This window comes from Pleurodeles waltl, chromosome 6, assembly GCF_031143425.1.
Source record: "Pleurodeles waltl isolate 20211129_DDA chromosome 6, aPleWal1.hap1.20221129, whole genome shotgun sequence".
Classification (NCBI taxonomy): Eukaryota; Metazoa; Chordata; class Amphibia; order Caudata; family Salamandridae; genus Pleurodeles; species Pleurodeles waltl.
Genome location: NC_090445.1, coordinates 1,585,082,284 through 1,585,094,835, shown reverse-complemented (window position 1 = coordinate 1,585,094,835; position 12,552 = coordinate 1,585,082,284). Strand labels below are relative to the sequence as shown.

At 42.5% G+C, this 12,552-nt stretch overlaps 1 protein-coding gene across 1 annotated transcript in view; it reads left to right on the top strand.

Moving 5' to 3' along the window:
• Positions 1-3,844: 3,844 nt before the first annotated feature.
• The window catches only part of LRSAM1 (leucine rich repeat and sterile alpha motif containing 1), a 233,945-nt gene continuing 225,237 nt past the window's right edge, over positions 3,845-12,552 (top strand). Inside the window, exon 1 of the mRNA XM_069241372.1 lies at positions 3,845-4,011. The gene's annotated coding sequence lies outside the window, so the exon portion shown is untranslated. The remainder of the gene's footprint in view (positions 4,012-12,552) is intronic.

Here is a 12,552-nt window from a genome sequence, read left to right as displayed (position 1 = left end):
TTGAAACGTGTTGGCTGTGCTTTTCACTCACATTATGGCTGTGATTGCCATCTATATTACAAGAAAGAAATAAAGAATATTACTTTGACTATGAATGAGTACCTGTTTGTTTGAAGTATTGATTGGTTTGGACTTAACATATGGAACATTTAGCTGCTTCTTGGACAATTTGAGAGATGTGCTATCAATTAAGAAGTGCCTCTTCCTTATTTTTAAAAATGTTTCTGCTATGTGTTTTCTATACGATTGCAGTGAACCGGATTTTAGTTTTTGTTTATTGTGTTTTATATGTTTTTCATCAGCCCTGAAGAAGTCCCATTGTTTTTGTGTTGATACGTGCTGGCTGTGCTTATCACTCACATTGGCCATGTTTGCCATCTCTATTACAAGAAAGAAAGAAAGAATATCACTTTGACTATGAATGAGTACCTGTTTGTTTGAAGTATTGATTGGTTTAAACTTAACATATGGAACATTTAGCTTCTTCCTGGACAATTTAAGAGTTGTGCCATTGATTAAGGAGTGCCTCTTCCTTATTTTTGTATATTATTCCTGGTATATTTTGTTTTTTGTGGAGTGCGGGTACATATTCCACATCCGTTATCAGCTTTTGAGATTTTCATTAAATTTTGCCAAGTTGTTGCCCTGCTGGAGTACGGTGGGCTTGTTTTTTGCCCTTCTCACACCTACTTACTGAAGCATGCTACAAAGTGTGCAGTGTAGTGCATTACAACACAATAACAGCGGGTAACTTTGTTGTTATGATGGTCTTAGGTCTGGGAGAATGTTGTAATTCAGAGTTATGCTATGTATGAAATGAAAGATCATGTGTCCTTACGTTGGGCTGACTCCTTCAGTTACAGTGAATAGGCGAGCCCACAGGTCAATGCTACTTTAAACAAGTAGATCAAGTAGACTGTCTCAAGTGCACCATTTTGGCAGTGTAACATGTCTAGGATATGCAAATTACTTATTAGTCAGCATGGTCTAGTGTAGATTCTGATTATTGGCCATAGTTTGTGATACCCTTCAGGTCACAGCATTGCATAGGGCGACGGCCATCTTCTCGTATAGAGCAATGCACCAGAGCAACAGCCCTAAATCATCGCAGCCCCTACCTGGCATATGGAGATCATGGGCAGCACATAGGTTTTTTGCATTCACTTTGTGCAATTCAGCCACTAAATGGACATCTCTTTATGTCTGCTCTTTCGCATTGAAGGTTAATGATTTGCCTTTAATTCTTTGTGCATGAGGGTAAGGTGACGCTGGCAGATAGAATCCACATTAAAGTCAAGTGCATCCTAGATCCTTATTATACATGGTGCAACATTACAGCTAACTAAATCAAACACAAGAGAGAGATTTGCCTAGGATCATACAATTTGGTCAAGCTGAGAAGCTGGGATTGATCCAAGGTTTTCCTTTTTCACTGTGTTATTTTATTTATTACAGATGTACTTATGGCGCATGTCTTACTTCTACTTAGGACCAAATCCATGTGTGGTTATGTGCCCTAAGGTAGTTTGATTATTTGGGAATTTGTATACTGTATAGGTACCATGCTTTTAGCAGTACATATTTTTTTTAATGCTTCTGCTATGTATTTTCTACATGATTGCAGTGAACAGGATTTTAGTTTTTGTTTATTGTGTTTTATATGTTTTTCATCAGCCCTGAAGAAGCCCCATTGTCTTTGTGTCTAAACGCGTTGGCTGTGCTTGTCACGCACATTTTGGCTGTGATTGCCATCTCTATTACAAGAAAGAAAGAATATCACTTTGAGTATGAATGAGTACCTGTTTTTTTAAGTACTTATTGGTTTAAACTTAACATATGGAACATTTAGCTTTTTCTTGGACAATTTAAGAGTTGTGCTATCGATTAAGGAGTGCCTCTTCCTTAGTTTTGTATATTATTCCTGGTATATTTTTTTTTTCTGAACGGTTAACCCAGGCAATGGAGCACCTGTGTTGTGGAATGAGTTAGAGTGTGGGTACATATTCCACATCCGTTATAAGCTTTTGAGATTTTCATTAAATGTTGCCAAGTTGTTGCCCTGCCAGGGTACGGGTGGTCTTGTTCTTTGCCCTCCTCACACCTACCTATTAAAGCGATGCTGCAAAATTTGTTCTGTAATGCATTACAACACAGTAACAGAGGGTAGCTTTGTCGTTATGATGGTCTAAGGTTTGGGAGAATGTTGTAATTCAGAGTTATGCTATGTATGAAATGAACAATCATGTATGCTTACGTAGGGCTAACTCCCTCATTTACAGTGAATAGGCGAGCCCACAAGTCAGTGTTACTTTAAACAAGTAGACTGTCTCAAGTGCACCATTTTGGCAGTGTAACATGTCTAGGATATACAAATGTCTTATTAGTGAGCATGGTCTAGTGTAGATTCTGATTAATGGCCATAGTTTGTGGTGTCTATCGCTGTTCCTACGTCTCCCCACTTGGGTAATTTTTCTATGCAAACCAACACTACTTTCTTCTGAAGGCCGATATCTTCTTGAAAGTGCTAGCTGGGACTGAAATTGCATGTTCCTTTTTTCTTGAGAGTTACCTTTGTCACCATTTTCTTCAAATTTTTGGATATTTTGTGGCTTACATTTATTTTAATGTGAACAGCTGATACCTCTTATTTTAAAATGTATGGTCCATTCTTTGCATGGTGTTCTGGTTGTACTGATGTCAGGGTGAGCTGTCGGGATGCACTGGTGAATGTGAGACTGGCTTAAATAGAGTTATGCCATCTTTAAGAACACACGAGATGTCTGTTGCTAAATGTGGAGGAGACCTTTTGGGTGGCAGCTTGTAATTTGTAAAAACATATATGGAGAGCTCCAAACTTTTTCTTAGGGTCCCATTGCTGAATGACAAGGTTACCATAACCTTTTTCTTTCAGTAGTCTAACCTTGCTTATTCTTGCACGTTCTATTTTCACCTCCTTTTCTGCCTTTATCATTGTTTTCCTGTCTCTCTTTCTCCTTTCTTCCCTTTCTGTCTTTCTATCTTCCTTTAGGTCATCGTCTGTTGGTGAAAAATGAGCTTCAATGTCCTAAACAGAGTGCAAGTCCCCACCACAGGCACATTAAGAGGTGGGTATGGCTGAATAAGCATACTTTGCATAGGAGAGTGGCCTCACCTTTCGGAGAGCACAGGCAGCCAAACTAATCACATCTACATGGAAAAATGCTGCATATGGAATATTATGCCTGGTGGAGTAGGCTGGCAGCAGAGTTAGTTTGTTCAATCTTTGGGTAAAGGAAGCTTTACTGTGACAAAAGGCAACATTGTTGTGTGTGTAGCTTACAAAAGTGGGAGTCTTCCTCCTAAATCAGGAGTGTTTGCATGTATACTTGTAATGCGCTCAAATATAGTCATGATAGACCTACTAAACATATGTGTAAGGTCTTAAGATCTGATGTCCCTTTTTGTGATGTCACTTCCTGTAAAGTCCTTGATTGTGATGTAACTTCCTGTTGTGCCACATGCAACATCACACGCGGTGATGTCACTTGCATACTGCCTAACTTGGTTAGTCCCCCCAACTTATTTCAGGGCACCCAACTTAAACATCATAACTTAACTATATGGTGTCTTCAAAGGAGCAAGAAAAAAACATAGGTCGCAATAAATAAAATCGCACTCTAAAAATTGTAAACATGAAAATCAAACATTCTGGTTAAACAAAATCGCCGTTCTGATACGCTACTTCATAAATACTTGCAAAAGGGTCTTCAAACTAGCAGGAAAAGGCAGGTCTTATATTATGTTGAAGAATGCAAGTACAGAAAGGCTAGACTGCAAAGTAGAGGAGGTTCCGTAACGCAGCTCTGACATCTGCTGCTTCGGTCTGTTCCTCGAAGGGCGGAGTTTATTTCCCGGAGATGGTCAAGGAGCAGGAGAAACACCAGTTCTATGGGAAATCAAATAGTGATTGAGCACCGCAGCCCGAGGGAGCGCTGTCAGGATCCTGCAGTGTGATCGGGGTACTACGGACAGGTGAAATACCCCCGCCCTTCCTTCTCTCTCTGATAGTTACAGGCCTTTTCATTTACAAATTGTGCCAAGGCTGTACACGTATAGCCCAACTGTAGGGTGGACAACCCCTTGCCATTAGTGGTTTCGGTGAGAACTATACCCCATAGACATTACAGACCTCCCCCCAACTGCTGACATCCTCCACAGGGGGCTATCACTCCTCCTTTAGGTAACAATCAGCCCCCACCAACACAAACACTTATGTCGTTTATACACCCCATAGGCAGTGGGTTTTAGATCCCCTCGCTGGGCTTTGGTACGCCTCTTGGCTATAGTTGCATGGATCGCAGAGCATCAGCGCGTTGTAGACACCCCCGCACCCACAGAATGGATGCCTAAGCGATCTCTAAGGTGATTCAATACCCCTATCTCCCAAATTATTGCTTAGCCCTACTCAGGCATACCACTGAGTTGCAGCGCCTGTAAGCGGGAGACGCAGTTCCTTCGACATGGGTGGTGTGTGCGCTCCCGCTCCCTCTTCCTACCTGGCAACACCACATCCACCGCAAGGGTGGCAGACTGCCCGGTCCCGTCACCATCTTTCACTGTAGGCACGAAGCCCCTTCTGTCTGTGGGTGGGCTGCAGATGCAACAACCCATTTTAAGTTTGTTCGGACACAGACCGCCTCCTTTGCCGTTCCACCTGCCTAAGTGACAGTCCAGCAATCGTAAACAAACACTCTGTCCACTCACTTAAGCAGGCGTCATTAGTGATCACCCAGAACAGGGGCCCCGGAATGTCCCTTTGTTACGTGGCTGGGCTGTGCAGTGTATTGAGACACCATTTAACGAGGTGCCCCTTTGTTGCGAACAGATGACAAGTTTAACCCCCGGTCCATAATGTAGTTAAATAGCATACCGTTCTGCAGTTACTTTTCAGGTAGTGACACGCAGTAAATTCAAATTGTATTGCGGCGCATGCCTTTTCAACATATGCAAGCAGGAATGCGTAGGTAAATGTGCATTATACGAATGTAAAGGAAAATGATGGTTATGTCGCCGACCAGGCTGCTCAGGGTGTGTTGCTCTTTCTACCCACACCCGTTGCTAGTTTGCGTACGTGGGTGGTTGTTCGTCTGAGTACCCTGAGTCTGGGGGACCGGCGGTGACAGTCCTATTCATTCTGAGAGGCTGACATCCTCTCCGTAAATGTAATGTACACCTGGTGTTGTCCCTTTAATTCTGTTTTCCACATCCCGACACACTCTCGAGTGACCACACCCGGGTATGGCTCCCTGTCAACAGGCGGTGGATGCTGCGCACACGGTGATAGTCACATCCGCGGGAGAATAAATACTTGTTTTACTGCTGTGCATTTAGTAGAAATGACCATGGTTATTTAGCCCTGTTGTACTCGGATGGCACTGGTGTGTCTGGCTGTGCTGTGATGCAGTGTCGAATTCATGTTTACTCTTTGCCTTTCGTTTGTGTTGTTGCTTGTGGTGTGGATGTCGGCAGTCAAGGGCAGTTCTTGCCGGTCCTTTGCTGGCTGTCGACGGAGAATGTGATTCAAGTAAATTTTTCTTCTTGTTTTTAGGCACACATGTTGTGCGATTTTAGACGTCTCTGTTTGCAGTAGAAGTCCTGATCTACCCACATTAGAAAACCGGGATTCCTACATATTTAATATATTTTTGGAGCACGTACTGCTAAATACAAAAACACACACAATCGTAGCGCACAAACACAATAAGTGTCAATAACTAAAATAAAGTACACATATAAAAAAATAAAACGCGGTAAAGGTAAACATACTATGCCTAAATACCTCAAGAAAATGAAAAAAACATGATTCCCACTTTTTCCTGAAGTGGGTGCAAACTATAAAGTAGTAGGAAGGGAGTTCTAATATGGTGTGGAAACCCTGGAAAGGATTTTCCTTAGCCTGTCTGCTGATGCAACTTTGGGACCATTGGCCTACAGTTTGTGTATTGTTTAATCCCATTCGATTACAGGTTATGTGCATCACTTCTAGCTTTTGGGTCACAGTTTGGCTGCAGTTGCAACCCTTCGCTTACATTTTATGTGAATCCATTCCGGCCCTACGTGCACAGCTTACGTACACTACATTAAGATGCGGCCATCCGTTTTATTTCCACCACTTTTGGTCGTTGGCATACAGGTTACCTATTTTAATGTTTTTTTTCATGTAGATTTCTTTGCTACCAGTAGGTGTGTCTTAATCCAGACAGCAGGACTAAGGTTGGCAGGAAAGGGGAAGAGGTTTTTTTCATCCATTCACAACACAACTTTGTTATACCTAGCATTAAATAAATCACAGTAGATAATCAGCATTGGCAACGCTAATATGTTGACGTTTGTTTAGTGCATCCAGAAAGAGATGCATAATAAATAAGCACACCCACAGACAACTGAAACATTCAGGGCTCGAAAAATCTAGACCACTTGCTTGCTATGGCAAGTTTTATTTTATGAGGTCGAGCTATTTTTAGATTCCACTAACCCTTCTGGGGAGTGGACAAAGAACAGGTGTTCTGTTCAGTCAGAAACTGAGTTAGCAATTAAGATGCATTTAAATCTTAGGGCCAGATGTAGCAAAGGGTTTTACCCATTCTGTGTCTATGGGAAAATGTGTTCATACATATGGCCCTTATTCTTGTTACATTTGCTCTCTGTTCAGAGACAGAGGTCAAAAGTCAGCTTGTCTTCTTGCTTGCAAATACTTTACCTTGTGACTGCAGAGTTCCAGGATTTTGTAAGGTGAACTGTCTGACCTATGTGAAATGAAAGGCTGTGGGTATCAGATCTTTCTTAACACATATTTATATAACTAAGTCAACTTAACAAATATTTCAAAATATATTTCAGTATCTGTGAAATAATTTTTTTTCTACTTCTGTGTGATGAAAAAATATTTTAATAGAATGAAAATAAGTCAGAACACTTTACTTGGTGATGTGCAAATGATGAATGTTTTCTTAAACCCAATTTTCGCAGATTAATACGCTATATAGTTTTATCAATAAAGCTGCAAGTTAGTGGAAACATTTTTGGACATTTCTTGAAAGTTTAGTGTCTGTAAATGACAGTGCACTACCACATTATGCTTTAGTAATATATTTATTAAAAGTGAGTGTTTAAACATAAACTGAGAAACACTCCTGCCATGATTGCAAAGCTATTAGTAAACTAAGAGGCAAGTCATGCATGGATCACGTATACCCTATATGTGAGCTAAATTTATTACACATGGAGCAAACGTTTAGTGTATTTAATCAAATAAAAGAGGATTATTTCTTACAGCAGAAATGCTGAACTCACATATTTGAAGGTACACTCGTTAGAATGAAGAAAAAGGTGACTGTAAAATACAATATTTGCCTAGGATCACACAATTTGAGACCCGTTTCTGGGTCAAGTACATTACAGTTAGTTCAAGTAGATTATTCAAGGTACTCGACCTGCAGGGCTAATGATTTTTCGAGGCCTGAACATGAACATATTTGAAAAGAGGAACACATCTAGACATTGTTTTGTGCACACTGACCAAAACACCTATAAAAGTATTCACTACCAGACAGACCTTCAAGCACCCCGATCACTAAATATGTACTCATCCATGAGAGATTGACATTTAACACACACGTAGGCTTCCATATACAGAGAATACCACAACTATTTGTTCTCATGCAGACAGTTCACCAGTAATTAAGTCACCCGTGCACATAGATCATCATACATTCTGGTACCCATACAAAACACCAACTTACGCTCTCTCTCTCGCTCTCTCTTCTAGCTCTCGTACACCATCTTTCTCTCTCTTGCTGACACTCATACAGCCAGATAGCAAAGAGGAAAGCATACATAGTAGATAGGAGTTGTATAGATGGGAGAAGGCCAGACAGAGGTACAATTGGGTGCTTACTGAGGGTTTGGGAGCCATTCACTCTTTGATCTCTTAATATGTAGCCCCTTTTACAAAGACAATTACACCTAAAGCTGAGAGGTCTATGGAGCATTGTGGTGATTCAATTCTTGCCTTCATCCTGGACATAGTCTCCAGCCCCCCCAAACCCTTTTAAGTCAAAGCCTACGAGACAGCACAGCCGTCTGGTTGCAAAGACATTGGGGGACATGCTGAAAGCTTATTTAGGAATGCATTTCATCCATTGCTTACCATTTCCTTTGTGGTTTGTAACTCCCATTTGCTTGCTCTCTGTTAGCTGGTTTTATTTGTTTTAGGCTATTCAGTGTGTCTTTGTCTCTCCCGTGGAGCAAGCTTGTTTACCACCTCTCTGAATAGCTCCTTGTATTCTTGCATGAGTGGTCACTTTGAGGGAACTCTATTTTTTTTCTTTTCTTTGGGCACTCCATTAGAATACATGTGCTTTAGTTGTGTCCCTTGTAAACAAGTTCAGAGCAGTAAATGTAAAGTATTTCTTTGAAAAGATTCCCTGTTCCTGTCTTTCTGCTTGACTGATTCTACTTCTCTTCGCTACTACCAGTTCATCAATTTTGCATGCTTGTGAGAGACCACGTTCTGTGCATGAACTTGTTTACCAATAGTACAAATTAAACAGTTCTATTATTCATTTTCCTGCTTGTGTCATAAGCGCTGGAAATGTGAAGACGAGAGGGTGCTTCCCTATAATTAACATGCTGAAGGTCAGAAGTCGAATGAGCAATAATGACTCCTTTAAATTCTGTTTCTATCATGTCATATCTGCTGTGCATTCGAAGACAGGTCAAATTTCAGGCTCTGTCTTCCCAAAAATTGCTGTTTACTCTTTTTAAAGGGAGCTTGATGTTTACTTTTTTTCTCTGACTGCAAAGTGAAAGGATTTACGTGACAATCTTGTTGGGGACTGGGAATGCCAAAAGGCTGTATGATTTTTTTAATTAGATTTTTGTATTTGATTTTTTTACCTAGCATACTACAAAATTGAAATGCCATAAAGTGAACTATACATATTTCTGAATATATCAGATTTAGGAAAGCACAAATTAAGCACTTTTTCCTAATTCTGAAGTGGGGGAAACAAAGATTTAATTTGGATCAAAACAAATCAATACACTATGTGTTGCTGATTTCCACACATTATCATTTGTGTGCTGTATAGTTTTATCAGGAAAGATGTTTGTCTGTGCAAATGCAGTGGTTGTTTCAATGGAAAATGTGTAGCCTGTAATGGCAGTGCGATAGCAAACAATGCTTTAGCAACATGTTTGCAGCAGTGTGATCCAAAATGTACCTGCAGCTACATACTCTATCCTTACCACTATCCTGCTGAAAACATTAGCTACACTTTTTTTGTGTGTGACACGTCAATATTTCACAACCCCTGTGACTTCAGTGATGTAACATTAATGGCAGCACACCCATTCTGAAAATTATTCCAGCACCATTGTCACACGTCAATTGTGAAACATCAATTCATGCATGAGCCTCTTATTTCTAACCAGGTCTTGAAAGAAGCTGTGTGCTGTAATTTATATAGTATTTGCTCAACTGTCTGGCGAGGACTTCTCAGTTTTTACTTCCGTACTGAGTGTTGACACATGTGCTGAAAAAGACTAGTCTCCATCAATGAAGCATATGTACCATGTTATTTGTTATGCACATCTCAACAAATCATTACAACAGATTTTAAGAGGATCAGCCGAAAACAGTTCAGGGACACATTCAGAGGACTTTTTGCAAGTATCTAAAAATGCACAGTGATCCAATAAAGGGCAATAAAGGAAGTATGTGTACGGACATTACAAACAACTATTAGAATAACTTCTCAATATGCTTTTTATCTGCAACACTTGTACTGCAAGTTTCTACAAAGTGGGGAGGGGCTTTTTAATGAGTTTTTATAGCACTTGCTAAGTAACCATTCCTAATTTCCTAATGTTTACTGATGAGAGGCCATAGGCATACGGTGATTGTGAGGCCTAAGATTCTGTTTCATTCAAATTCAATAGCCATGTTACTTCCTTGGTACACTTAGTTAATTCGCTAAAGGGAGCAGTAGCAAGCAGAGAAGGCTTATCTCAGAGTGTGGTACACAAAAGTGACCCAGATACAGCATAGCACAGTATTGTCAAGTCTAGAGACTAGGGGCCTAATTTAGAGAGTGGTATAGAATTACAATTTCAAAATAATTCCATGACTTGCAGTCCACATCATATACATCCTTCACTCCACTTACATCCACCTGTCCCCTGAACCCCAACCCTCCTGCCATAAATGCAGCCCTCGGCCACACGACAGACCATACTGGTGACCCCTGGGAAAATATTTGTGAGCACCCATGATGTACAGCATCACCATAAATCAGTGGCAAAGCCAATAGGTCCCAAAGATGATACCTATTGGCTTTGACAATCCTTTTCCTCTTTGAAATGAACACTCCTCTGTAACAGTGCAGTACACCCCGCATTTTATCTGTTGGTATAATAACACAGAAGTAGTCCTGCTGCTCAGTACGTGCAGCCCTCTTGCGCTAACATTTATTGTAGACACATTCTTCTTTGTACTGTGAACATCATTTACATAGTCCTGGGGTTTTCTCACAAAGTGTTAGGCCAGTTGAGTGAACTGCGGGAAAAACTTGCATTTCTGATGTTTTGTTAAGTTTTATGATCTGGTTGTGTAGCCAATGACTAGTAGGCAGCTTGCAGAGGTTTACGGTGAAGGCTTGCTCTAACCACTGGATTTAACAAGAGCTTTATGAACAGCTGCCCTCATTTCTGTCATTCTGCTAAACCTGTCATTTACATGCGAAGACTCTTCGGAGACTTAAACTTCCACCTCGAGAACACCAACTACAACAACACCGCCACCCTGCTCAACAATCTCTCCAACCTTGGCCTCAAACAGCCCGTCACAACACCAACATACTCCGCAGGACACACACTCGACCCTATTTGTTTCCGCCAGCAATCACGTCTCTTTCAGCCACACCACCAAACTCCACTGGACAGACACCGCTGCATTCACTTGTCCTTCAAGAAACCCACAACACACCACCACCCACAACGGATCCCCCACTGCAGTTGGAACAAGGTCACCGAAGACCAACTTTTCGCGACCCTCTCCCAGAACCCACCCATTGACACCACCAACACTGATGCAGCTGCCTGCAACTTCAGGCAATGGGTCAACACCTGTGCCAATACTCTTGCCCCAATCAAGAATCCCTCCAACAAACGCACCGACAGAAAGGCCTTCTGGTTTACCGCCGACCTCCACGAATCTAAGCAAAGCTGCTGAAGACTCGAAAGAAAGTAGTGCCAAAATCAAAGTCTGGACAACCTCATAGCCTTAAAAAATGCCATCCGCAGACACCAACAACTCATCCGAGCCGCCAAGAGAACTGCCTTTAAAGACCGAATCAACAACAATGCACACAGCCACAAGGAGCTCTTCAACGTCGTGAAGGAACTCTCCAACCCCAGCTCCAACGCCAACGACATCCCACCATCCCAAGACCTCTGCGACTCCCTAGCCTCTTACTTTCACCTCAAGATTGCAGACATCCACGACCGCTTCAGCACCCAAACCCCCCTCCCCTTCGGCAACCACAAACACCACAGATTCACCTCCGACCAACCTCCTGCTTTCCTGGACCCCCGTCAACGACACCTTCAAAATCATGAACACTATCCACTCCGGCTCTCCATCTGACCACTGCCCTCACCACATCCTCAGCAAAGCAGGCCCCTTCATCGCACCCCAACTATGGAAGATCATCAACAGCTCCTTTGAATTCGCCGCCTTCCCGGAGAGCTGGAAACACGCCGAGATCAACGCCCTCCTCAAAAAACCCAAGGAGGACCCAAAGGACCTCAAGAGCTTCCGGCCTATCTCCCTGCTCCCCTTCCCGGCAAAAGTAATTGAGAAGGCTGTCAACAGACAACTAACCCGCTTCCTCGAGGAGAACCGCACCCTGGACCCTTCCCAATCTGGATTCCGCAGCAACCACAGCCATTGACGACATCAGAACCATACTGGACAGCGGCGAAACCGCGGCCCTCATCCTCCTGGACCTCTCGGCCACATTCAACACCGTCTGCCAACACACCCTATGCTCACGCCTCAGCAATGCTGGAATCCATGACACATCCTTGGGCTGTGTCACCTTCTTTCTCACTGGCAGAACCCAGAGAGCCCGCCTCCCCCCATTCCGCTCGGAGGCCACAAAATCATCTGTGGGGTATCCCAGGGTTTGTCCCTCAGCCCGACCCTCTTCAACATCTACATGGCCCTGCTCGCTAACATCGCCCGATCCCACAACCTCAACATCATCTCCTACGTCAACAACACCCAGCTGATCCTCTCCCTCACCAAGGACTCTGCCAAGACCAACCTCCACGAAGGAATGAAGGCCATTGCTGAATGGATGAAGAGCAGCTGCCTCAAACTCAATTCCGACAAGATGGAAGTCCTCATCTTCAGCTCCACACCTTCTGCATGGGATGACTCCTGGTGGCCTGCCACTCTCTGAACCACTCCGACTCCCACCGACCACGCATGCAACCTAGGATTCATCT